Raw genomic sequence first — 12,642 nt, 5'->3', positions numbered from 1 at the left:
CGACCCCCTTTCCACCAATTTCCGACCTCAAAACCCTAGCCACCACCTAATAGCTACGACCAACCCCACCACCTAACCGCTACCACCGCACCGCACACCACAGCCGCACCGATTTCTACCTCTTTCCACCAATTTCCGACCTCAAAACCCTAGCCACCACCTAACATCTACGACCAACCCCACCACCATCCAAACCCAAACCAGAAACCACCGCCACCCAAACGTGAAACCACCGCCACCCGATACCACCACCACCCAGACGCGAAACCACCGCAACCCACCCCAGCCAACCTAACCCCAAAACCAACCTAACCCCAGACTAGAAACCACGCCACCCAGACGCGAAACCATCGCGACCCGAAACCAAAACCACCTAGACGCGAAACCCACACGAAATTCCGACCAACCGAGGTAGTCTATGTCGTTGCTGGTTGGTTGACATGGAAGATCGGGGAAGATGAAGAAGAAACGTCAAAAATGTGGGCCATACTAACGAATTCATGGACGGAATCCGATAGTTGGTGGTAAAATCGAAGTTTTGGAAATTTTGGTGGTGGTAAAGTAAATCTTTTTTTTTGGGAGGTGGTAAATTCAATTAAGTGGTTATTTGAAGGTGGTAAAAATTAAAATTTTCTTTATTTTTTTTTTTTTTTTTTTTTTTTTTTTTTTTTGAATGCTATGCAACGATCATGTGCAAGGAAACAAATGCTCATTTTATTTGAAAAGTGAAGGGTAAAAATCAAACTCTAAGAAATAAAATCAATGAGGATGAAGGGTGTCTATGCTAGACTTATTGGGGAAAGGGTTTGAAAAAAAAGAAGAAGAAAGCATGAAATCTTGGTGAGAAGCTTGCCTTGTGCAATTGTTTCATCATTACCCTCTTTTTTTTTTTTTTTGTCAATCACATGTCTCAAACTCGATTCAACATGCATGGATGGAAGAAGGTAGGAAGAATAAAGGTTGTGATATGGAGAAAACATGTAGAGAATGGAAAGATGATGTAGATGGAGAGATATGAAAAAAAAAATTAGGAATAGAATGTACTCCCAACTCAAATGACGGAAAAAAACCGACTCGTGCATGAACCTAAGACATGGTCATGGTGTGAAAAGAGTATGTACAAAGTGTGTGCTAAGACTAGTGAGTGTAGGTGACATGTTAAGACTTGTGTCATGACCATGTAGCTAGACTATGTGACTAGACTCGAACAAAGACTAAGTTAAGACCTCACGTATATGCATTAAACTGGACAGACTGTGGTATTTTAGTCATAACTTTTGATATGTGACTCTGATTGGGATGAAACCAACTCCAAATTAAAGATAAAAGTCGGGGCTACAGATCCATAGGTTAGACGACTAGTAGTTATTCCAAGAACTTCGTCTATGACAAAAACAAGTTGACGTTTGTGCAGTATACGAGAATAAAAATCCGGGTTGACTTAAAGGGACTATGACTCGATTTTAGACATATTTATTAGCTCAAATTAATTAAACAAAGTATTTTATTCATTAATTAGTTTATTTAGGCTTAAAACAAGTCAAACGAACGGTTAGGAAAAACACATAGAGTATGCACAACAAATAATGCACAATTAGTCAAGTAGGCACAATATGATGTAATAAGTTTGCAACCTAACCATGGCTCTAGTTCTCTAAAGTTCGGGATATGGGTTAGTCAAAGAGGGTCCATGGTTAATTGTCCGGATTCACTGCGTGGAAGCCTAACCGTGAAGGGTTGGCGCGAGTGGATGGGACACCGCGAGTTAAAAACTCGCTTCCATGGTTTGGTGAATTCAACATTCTCGGATGTACCCTTTGTTGCACGGAGCGTTCAATCAGGTAGATGGAGCATGAATTCCCAAAGGGTTATGTCCATATGTAGAACACATATGGGTTTTCAGAAAAGTGAGAAAAACTTAATCAGGAAGTAGGATCGAGCAAACAGTGCTAAAAATTGGTCAAAATTAGAACGCATATTTCTGGCTCGGTATTGGAAGAACTTGGCGCCAGCAAACAGAGGTCGACGCCACAATTTGGCTTTAGCGCCTGGCAACAGAAGCTGTCGCCTAGCGCTAAAGTCAAATAAGTGGCGCTAGACTTTGTTTCTTGACGCTAGTTCCTACATGCCTCAGCAGCTTTCTGTGCTCGATAAAATTTTCCAGTTTCGCGCAGCATTATTTCGGTCCTAGTTGTGAAAGATATTCCTCAAATTTCCTACGTGTAAAAATCCTATGTTTTAACTCATTACGGATGGTCTTTCCAATGAGATCTTTTTTATGCATATGACAATAATGTTAATCAAAATTACGCACATTAAATACTTAGAACTTTTCGAATCTCATCTACTCATTCTAAATCATTGCCGAAATAAATTTTAGGAACTAAAATAGAAATCCTCCCCAGTGGAGTCGCCAAAAAACTGTAGGGAATATTTCAAGCATTAATCCTAGCTTGAACCCCACTGTGATCATACACTAAAGTACGGTGGCGTCCAAAGGGAAAGAAGATAGAGCAAAAGAGTGGCCAACAAGTTTTAGGAACTTGTAAACCGCTCACGAGGGGAAGGTTACACCCCTTAACAATCCAAGAGATCGTTAACTCCAATAGGTCTGGAACCATGACTGGTAGTTCGGGGATGAAGGTACAAATCCAACCTAAAAGAGATTGAACCTGCCTTAATAATAGGCCTCTACTTTATTCTGATCGTATTCATGTGCACTTTCTAAGTAACATACAATCAATAGGTTTACCCTAAACCTGTTTATCTATGTTGGTTGAATATTAATGCACAAATAAATCAATTATTGGTGATCACTTGAATTATAATCATATCAACCCTAAAAAAGATTATTAATTATCTTATTAAGCGTGATTACAAGTACAAATTCCCTTTAAACATGCATAAAAGGTGTGATCAAGTAATAACAAAAAATATATATCAAGCAACATAATAATTATCATAACAATTATTATAACAATTATAATAATCATAATAATAAAAATCATAATCATAATCATGTTAAAACATAATTATAGCAAGATCCTAGGCATGATACTAACAAGATTAATAACAAACCCTAGCATATCACTAAATATCAAAGATCAAATATATAGCCCTAACATGATACTAACATGAATATTAGGAAATAAAATAGGAAGCATCGCAGGAATCACAATTGTCATATTTGATATTAAAATTATAGTTATTACCCTAAACATGATATTAGGAAGATCAAAACGCCCTAATATGACGCTAGGAACCATAATAACAACCTAGACATGATTTCTATATCATAATATCAATAAATCAATTAAAGCACTTACTTGGATGCCTCGTATCTCTTTCTAATAATAAAAGACACACGTTAGTAACTTCAAGGAAAATATAAAATCAAAGAATTAAATTAAATAATTGAAATAAAGATTTGGGACCAAACCCTCAAAAATTAAAACCTTTCACGTCTAGGGTGAAGGCAATTTCGAACTTGGATAAGTATGTCTAGTGCTAATTTATGAGGAATTGTGTTGGTAAAAGGCCAGGCTTAGAAAGAGAGAGAGAATCAAGAAATTCTTGATGAGAGTTGATGAGAGAGAGAATTAGAGAATTGATGATTGAAAACAGAATTTTAAGAGGCTATTTATAGAGAAAATCAGTCGGATGGATAAAAAAACGAATTAGAGTTTCAACGAGAATAAAACACGATAAGCGCCAGACGCTGGTCATTAGCGCCAGGCGCCAATGCTTGTCGTAAGGCGTTAATAATCAGTTTCACGCGTTTTTTTTTTATCATATCTTTTGATCCGGAAGTCCAAATAAGGCGTATAATATGTCGTTGGAAAACTATTGAAGTCTTTTTTCCAACCCAATTAGATTGAGGTTAAAATATTTTGTAGATAAAAAAATATGGCAAAAATAGTGGAAGGGTGTCAGTTTTGGATAGAGTTTCATATCTCATTCATATCTTTTTCGTTATAGCTCGGATTTAATATTATAATATATCATTAGAAAGATAATTTCAAGATCTATCCAACCATATGAAATTTGGATAAATATTATGAGGCACGAAAATAAAATCTGAATATATTTCACTTCGTACAAAATAAGGATTCTAAAAAGGTGTAGTTTTTTTCAATTTCAAACTCTTTGAAACATAATTATCAATCCTAACTCCATTAGGATTTAAAAGAACCTTCTAGAGTATTCTAGAAGACTATAATCAATCCTAATAGCTTTAAGAATGATAATTAATAATAGGCCCTCCTCTAGATCATTGGGCCGCATATAAAAACCAAATCAGGCCCAATTTAGTATTTTGGCCATAACTTCCTCATTATCATTTGAATTAGGCTTATAATATATCATTGGAAAGGTCTTTCCAAGCCCTATCCAACTACACCATTATTGGACCCTTATCATGGACCAAACTAAACTGGAATGCACGTTTTTCATAAATAAGGTAAGAAAAGAAATATTTTCAAAAACAGAAAGAAGAGATATTTTAATAAAAACATCCTCATCACTAGGCTTTTCACACTTTTTCTTTGTTCGATAATCAAATGACATGAGGTATTCATCACTAGGTTTGGTTTTGGTGAGACACATTTGGGTGTCTACACCACGCCATATTTTTCATGACGCAATGCTGCTCAACTTGTCGGAGAGGTCGCCTGCTGGTACTCCTTTGCGATCTCAATGCATCTCGGGGCGGTGCTACGTGGAGGATTTATTTTCGTTGTTAGCTCCAGCCCCTGTTTTGTCATAGGAGGCGGCGGTATGATTTTTATCTTTTATCTTTTTGCTAAGTAGCCCCCAAGTGATATTTTATTCACTTTGGTTTGCTTTTTTCCAGACCGAGCCTACTGAGTTCATTCCCCCTCGTATGTCCATCCACTATCAGGGGACATACGAGCCTATTGAGGAGATGATCCCTCCGGCTCCCGAGGATTAACGTTTTGTTGAGCGACCTATCCCTCGCCACCAGACTCGGGTGAGTTATTTACTTGCTATTTGTTTATATCTGTCTTGCATTGTTACTGATTTTATTTCTTTGAAAGCTCTTGCGCGAGGTGGTTACGGCGATGGCGAGGTGCATAGACGCCTTTCGGAGCCAGCTCGTGAGGATGAGGAACGTGGCTTCCTGTCATCGTGACGACACTGTTCGGGAGGTAACTTTTCCTCTTTATTTCTGCATTGTTTATAGTTCTATTTTCTTTGCCTCTGACTTGATTTCTTCTTGCAGGGACAGCCTATTCCTTCCCGCACTCGAACAAGACCTGAGGTTCGGAGAGAGCTGGCTAGGTCTAGTTCGAGGCGTCGCCGCACTACTTTTGGTGATCGGGTTGGCCGATCCGATGCTGCTCGGACCGAGGCGGTGGAGGGCTCGGGCTCTTCATCTGAGAGTGTATTGGCTGGGCTAATAGGCCAGGGAGAGGCGACTTCAGCTCCGAGAGGTGGTGGGACTTACGAGGTCGGCTCATCGTCACAGCAGCCTCATCCTCTGCTGATTCATCACCAGGGCGACCTTGGGTGGACGGGTCCTAAGTTGAGTTTCCCTCCTCCTGGAGAGACTGGAGCTGGTGGGGAGCTTACTCCTCGATCTACGCAGTTCTTTGACATGATGAACATTCCTCATCATCTGCGTCCTCCAGCGCCGTAGTTGTACCTGTGTTGTTATTTATTCTGACATTTATAGGACTTTGCCTGACTGAATCATTTGTTAGACATATTTTGTATATACATATTATATCTATTATGACTGTATTATCTTTGCATTTATTTTTCATTTTTATGTGCTTATATGTGTGCAAAAAATTGTGATTAATTTTTGCGCAAAAATTTCCGTCATTTTTATTACTAATGGAGGGTATCCGAATTTCTCCTCTAAAAAGAAAAAATAAAAAATAAATTGGACTCAAAACAAACCTAAATTTAATTAAGTCTGAATAAATCCAAACAGAAAATAGAAAGGAAATTGTAAAGTCATTGTACGAATTCGAATCATAGCCAGAAAAACGAGGTTTGCATAGCACATTGATGAAGCGTTGCAGCGCCGCATGCCACCACGTGTTTTGCGATGTCGCCGAACGCTGCTGATGTCGCGCAGGCGACAAGATTGTCATTCGGCGATGCAGTGCCATAATTCCGAGTCCTTTCCGGAGTCAAACTGCATCGATTTTGTAAATAAATAGCCCCTAATCTGCCGATTTTCTGTATAATTAGAACAAATTAATTATAATCTTAGTTTCTCAACAAATAATCATGTCTTTAGTTACTAAGAGTTTTAGCAATTTCACTCATGAATGGTGTCGGTCTTAACTACTAACGAGAGAAAATAACTCGACTTTTTTCACATGGGGGGTATTTATGGTGTTAAGGGGGTAGATCTTGATATAGATTTTATTCATACCGCCTTAGAATATTGGGACACAGATACACATTGTTTCAGACTAGGGTGTGATGAAATTAGCCCTTTACCGGAAGAATTTGGTGCCATCCTAAGCTTTCCTTCATTAGATCTTGCAGTAATCCCTAGAATAAATGAATATTATTATAAGGATTTTGAGCGCTTGTTTAATTTAAGAGACAGAGATCTAACAAATATTGTAGATGGTAGTGTAGTTAATTTAAAAAGAATTTATACGCCACTACTTTGATAGATCTTATTCTGAATTTTTCATGTTTATAGAAGAAAGGCTTTTCTCTTTTGCATGCTTAATCAATATCTTCTCACTAGTGGTAGAACTAATGAGGGTCAAGCAATTATATTAACTGTTTTGGAGCAAATTGAATCTGGAAGAAACCCAATGTTATTAATTGTTGGAGAGACTATGCTTAGCCTTGATGAATTGAAGAAAAAAATCTAAAAGCACCTTTTCGGGGCTCTCCAATGTTATTACAGGTAGAAAAATAATATTTTTAATTACAGAAATCAAAAACTTATTTTTGTATAGTAATATTAATTTATTGGAAAATTTTTAAATTACCACCCAAAAATATAACCATTTTCGAACTAACCACCCGTTTAATTTTTTATTTTAAATTACCACCCCTTAAATTAAATAAATGCTTAGATTACCCCCCATTTCAAAAATCCGGTGGATTTTTCATCTGTGGGCCCGACCTAACGCTTATTTTGACCCTTTTGACTGATTTTTCCCCGATTTTTCTCTTTAAAAACGCTCTCCTAGCTTCAATTCACATTTTTCTCTTTGAACTTTGGTATAATTTGGTGAAGGAAATGAGAATTAAAGTTTATAGAGCGTTTCTAAGGCGAAAAATTGGGGAAAAAATCAGTCAAAAGGGTCAAAATAAGTGTTAGGTGGGGCCTACAGACAGAAAATCCACCGGATTTTTGAAATGGGTGGTAATCTAAGCATTTATTTAATTTAGGGGTGGTAATTTAAAATAAAAAATTAAACCGGTGGTTAGTTCGAAAATGGTTACATTTTTGGGTGGTAATTTAAAAATTATCCTAATTTATTTGCATTGATTTTTTTTTTCGCAGATATGGCTAATGGAGAGACTAGAATTAATTAGTCCTCCTAACAATATCGAAAAATATACTCCAAATTGCTTTGTGAGGCGAAAGAAACGCTTCTCTAAGATGGGGCGCCATGAATGGAGTAAAGTCTTTGCCTCTTGCAACTTTGCTATCAAGTGGGTCGTCCCCTGGTGGAAAATAGAGAAGATGGTTGGTGTCAACAAGCAACCCTTCTGCCTTCTTCCAAGCTTAACCAAGATGACTTTTTATTATCCCTGCAGGGTAAAAAGGCAGTACGGTCTACTTCAAACAATTCCTTCTGGGGATCTTCGTCGTCCCTATGAATTCCCCGTTTCACAAGAAGTAGAGAAATTTGACACCTATTGGAGTGCTAGACCTTTATGGGAAGTGATTACCCAAAAGGTTCCTCCTTGCTGCCCAATGAGGTGAAGAGATGGCTACTTAATAAGCCTACAAAGGACATGAAGAAAAATCAAAGTAGAACCAATGTGAAGAATCGTCTAGGTGACAAAGTGATTTATGTTAAGGAGCACTTGGGTGAAAAGATTGAATTCAAAACACCTGTGATGCCTAAGAAAAAAGACTCTACAAAGGATAAAGGGAAAAGAAAAGCTGACACTTCAGAAAAGAAGGTTTGGGTAGAAAAGAAACATGGAGTCCTAGCTAAGGGAGAAACCATTTACACTAAAATTGAATGTAGGTCCTCTAAAGGATGCCTACTAGCTAAAGTCATGGATGATGAAGAGGACGCAGATAAAAATTGGAAAAGGGCAAAGAAAGAGAAGAAAGATTGAAGCATTGCTTAACTTCCAATTTATTAGACTTAGTTTTATTTTAAAGTAAATTTGTTTTATTAAGCTTTCATTTAAATAATGTAATTTTTATTTTATTTTATTAATGAAATCTCAGCTTTTTAATTAAATCAACTTCTTTAAAATTAATTTATTAAAGCAATGAAAACAAATTAAATTATTTTATTTTCTAGAAATTTTTTCGAGTAGGGAAGTCGAAAATTTTCCGAAAAAACACCGAAATTTGCCCAGATATTCCCAGAAAAACGGCGTCGCCATTTTGCAGCTGTCGACAGGCGTTGCTTTCTGTCGCCGAGCGATAGGCGCTGTCGCTTTGCGCTGCAGTCTGTCGGCCGGCGATAGACCTCTTTCTGTGGTGCTGCTATACCGTTGAATTTTGTATTACTTCTGGGATGCGACGTTTGCAAAAATTAAAGTGGCCGCACCCTGTAAAGGGTTGCCTACGTATCCTTTTCCTAAGGAATCAGGCCAAACGTAGCTCTCTTCAGTGTCCTACTCAAGTAATTATGGGTAGTACTTTTTAAGTTGATCAAGGTTCGTCATGTTTGAGAACTCATTACCATCCATGTCAGTTAGTTTTGTTGCACCTCCTGATAGGATGGTTTTGACGATATATGGTCCTGACCAATTAGGCCTAATTTGCCTCTTGGATCCAAAACATTTTTCCTTAATGCTTTTAACATCAAGTCTCCTAGTTTGATGATTCTTGTCTTGACCTTCTTATTAAAATGCCTAGTCATACGGGTTTGATAGCATTGGGTATGATGTAGAGCTTCTAGTCGCTTTTAGTCAAGTAGAATTAGCTCTTCATACCTTGCTCTAGTCCATTCGACTTCATCGAGTTTACTTTCTAGTGCAATGCATAGAGACAGTATCTCTATCTCTACAGGTTGTACGACATCCATTCCATAAACCAAGGAGAATGGCGTATTTCCTGTTGATGTGCGAATTGACGTGCGATAACCCCAAAGTGCAAAATGGAGTTTGTCAGGCCAATCCTTGTAATTTTATATCATTTTCTCGATGATAGTCTTTAGATTTTTATTAGCTGCCTCGACTGCTCCATTTTCTTAAGGTCTATAAGGGGAAAAATGATGGTGTTGAATGCCATATTTTTGTAGCAATTCTTCACATTCAGCTTGAAAGTGAGTTCCATTTTCACTTATCATCTCATGTGGGACTCCGTATCGACAAATAATATTCCTTTCGATAAAGAGTGTTGCATGTTTTGCATTGAGTTTAGCATATGATTGTGCTTCAACCCACTTTGTGAAGTAATCAATTGCTACTAGGATGTATTCGTGACCTCCTGTCCCAGGAGGGGTAATTTTACTAATAATATCAATCCCCCATGTAGAGAATGGCCATGGTGAAGTGTAGGAGTAAAGTAGAGATGGAGGAACATGTTGTAAATTGGCATAAATTTGGCATTTAGGGCATCTTTTTACATATTGATGACAATCCCTATTCATGGTAGTCCAATAGTAACCCTCTTGCATTATCTTTTGGACTAGCATTTGTCCATTAACATGGGTTCCACAAATGCCTTCGTGGACTATTCTCATAGCTCTTTGGGCGTCCTTTTCCCTACACATAAGAGAGCTCGACCCTTAGGTACCCTTTTATGTAACTCGTTGTCAATGAGTACGTATTGGGAAGCCAAGAGTCTTAAGGCTCGTTTTGCTCTCTTGTCAGCATGAGGAGGATATTCCCCTTTGGTGACGTAATTAAGTATATCCGTATACCACGGTCCTTCTTCTTCTTCTTCTTCTTCTACTTCTTTATCTTGGACCACTTCATCATGTTCTATAGCTTGAATGTAAGCTAGTTTATGCCTTTTTTTTCTATGGTTAGAGGCATTTGCTCGATTTCCGTAGGAATCTAAACCATTGAGGCTAGTCTTGCCAAGGCATCAGCAAATTGGTTTTCCTCTCTAGGTAGATAGGTGTATTCTACCTTTTCCAACTGGTTGGTGAGAGTTTCCAGATAAGTTTGGTAAGGAGCTAGACTTTCACCCCTTACTTTCCATCTTTTAGAAATCTGGTTGATGATCAATGAAGAGTCTCCGAATATTCGTAATTTCTTCACTCCCAATGCCAAAGTTGTTTCAAGGCCTACCACGCATGCTTCGTATTCAGCAGCGTTGTTAGTAACTTCAAAATATAGCTTTATAGAGATTGGAACGTGCTCTTCTTTAGGTGATACTAAGAGTACTCCAACGCCACATCCCTTTTGGTTTGAGGCTCCATCGAAGTATAAAGTCCAAGTATCATCTTCCGTAACCATCAAGTCTTCGTCTGGAAATTCATTGTCATGTACCGGCGTCGAATCTTCTATTAGGAAATCCGAGACCACGGATCCTTTGATAGCCTTTTGAGGCATGAATATTACATCAAACTAGGCTAAATTGACTATCCACCTTGATATGCGCCCATTGAGTGTAGACTTTTTGAATAGATACTTAAGTGTATCCATTCGAGAAACTACAAAGACTGTGTGCACAAGCATGTAATGTCTTAGCTTGGTTGTAGCCCACACCAATGCGAGGCACAATTTCTCAAGCGATGTATAGCGTACTTCATACTCGAGCATCTTTTTGCTTAAATAGTAAATTGCGTTTTCTTTACCTTCTACTTCTTGTGCAAGAATAGCCCCCATTGTCTCCTTGGTGATTGTTAAGTACAACCTAAGAGGGATCCTTGGGAGTGCTAGCGCTAATACAGGAGGATTTGCGAGATAGGCTTTGATCTTCTCAAAGGCTTTTTTACACTCATCGTCCCATATTACTGGCACATTATTTTTGAGCTTCTTGAATATTGGTTTGCATATCGTTGTTAATTTCGATATGAACCTACTTATATATTGCAACCGGCCAATAAATCCTCGAATTTGTTTCTCAATTTTGGGCGGAGGCATTGACATTATCGCCTTGATCTTGGTTGGGTCTATCTCTATTCCTCTAGAGCATATGACACATTTAGATGGATTCAACCTCATGTTGTATTTTCTTAGCTTTTCGAAGAATTTTCTTAAGGCTACTTGATGTCCTGGACGATCTTTTGATTTGACAATCATATCTTCTACATACACTTCAACCTCTTTGTGCATCATGTCATGGAGTAGGGCAGTCGCTGCTCGTTAGTAAGTAGCACCCGCGTTTTTCAACCCGAATGGCATTACCGTGTAACAATAAGTACCCCATGGTGTAATGAATGTTGTTTTCTCCATGTCTTCTTTTGCCATGAGAAATTGATTGTATCCTGCGTATCCATCCATGAATGAGAGAAGCGCATGATTTGTTGTATTATCAACTAGAATATCGATGTGTGGTAAAGGGAAGTCGTCCTTTAGACTCACCTTGTTGAAATCTAGATAGTCGACACACATTATTTCCCTTCCATCCTTCTTTGGAACTAGGACCACATTTGCTACCCATTCGGGGTATTTGGATACCCTGATAAAACCTGCAGTTATTTGTTTTTTATCTTCTTTTATTTTAAGAGATACATTGGGTTTCATTCGACGCAGCTTTTGTTTTACAGGTTCATTCCTGTAATTAGTGGTATAGTGTGTTGAGCTATTTCTCTATTAATGCGTGGCATATCTTCATATGACCAAGCAAATACATCGATAAATTCTTTGAGTAGATTAATTAAATTGGTTCTTTCTTGTTTATTAAGCGTTAATTCGATTTTAACTTCTCTTTTGATGGTTGAATCATTTGAGATATCAACCGTCTCAGTATCCTCAATTATCGGTGTTTTCTTTTCAAGTGTTTCCATGGCTTTAATAATTTCTTTGTCTTTTTCATTGTTAGTTAAGCAATGCTCGTCATCTTGGGTTAATGAAAAACACGAGGAGTAAGAGGAAGAAGACATATTATTAAATTCTGAAATCATTACATTGAACAGGGAAATGTCCTCAAGGACTTGATTACTAAATATCCTAGGAGTAGAAATAGAAGAGTTAAAAACAGGGGATGCTATAGCTAAAGATTTGGAAGACTCTACAGGAAAAGACTCTGACTCTGACTCTGAATCAGACGACTCTTCAAACATTGGTCCTTGCCCTGTTGTTATCGAGATTTTTCTTCCACTCGGAGTAGTCACCTTGACCGTCTTGCTCCATCCTTGCACTAAATCTTCCGCTGGAGTGATAAGCTTCGAAGGGTCAAAGTTCTCTCTTTGTAGGACCGTTTGGATGAGCGAGGAATTATCCTCTGCATATTTTGGCTCATCTTTTTCACGCCCAAAGAGTAGTCCCATGACATCAAAGTCAAAGCATCGGGGTGCTTTCTCCTTGTGAATAGGAGTTGGGATCTCATCT

This window comes from Chenopodium album, chromosome 1 (genome assembly GCF_948465745.1).
Source record: "Chenopodium album chromosome 1, dcCheAlbu1.1, whole genome shotgun sequence".
NCBI classification, from domain to species: domain Eukaryota; kingdom Viridiplantae; phylum Streptophyta; class Magnoliopsida; order Caryophyllales; family Amaranthaceae; genus Chenopodium; species Chenopodium album.
This window is presented reverse-complemented; position numbering follows the sequence as displayed.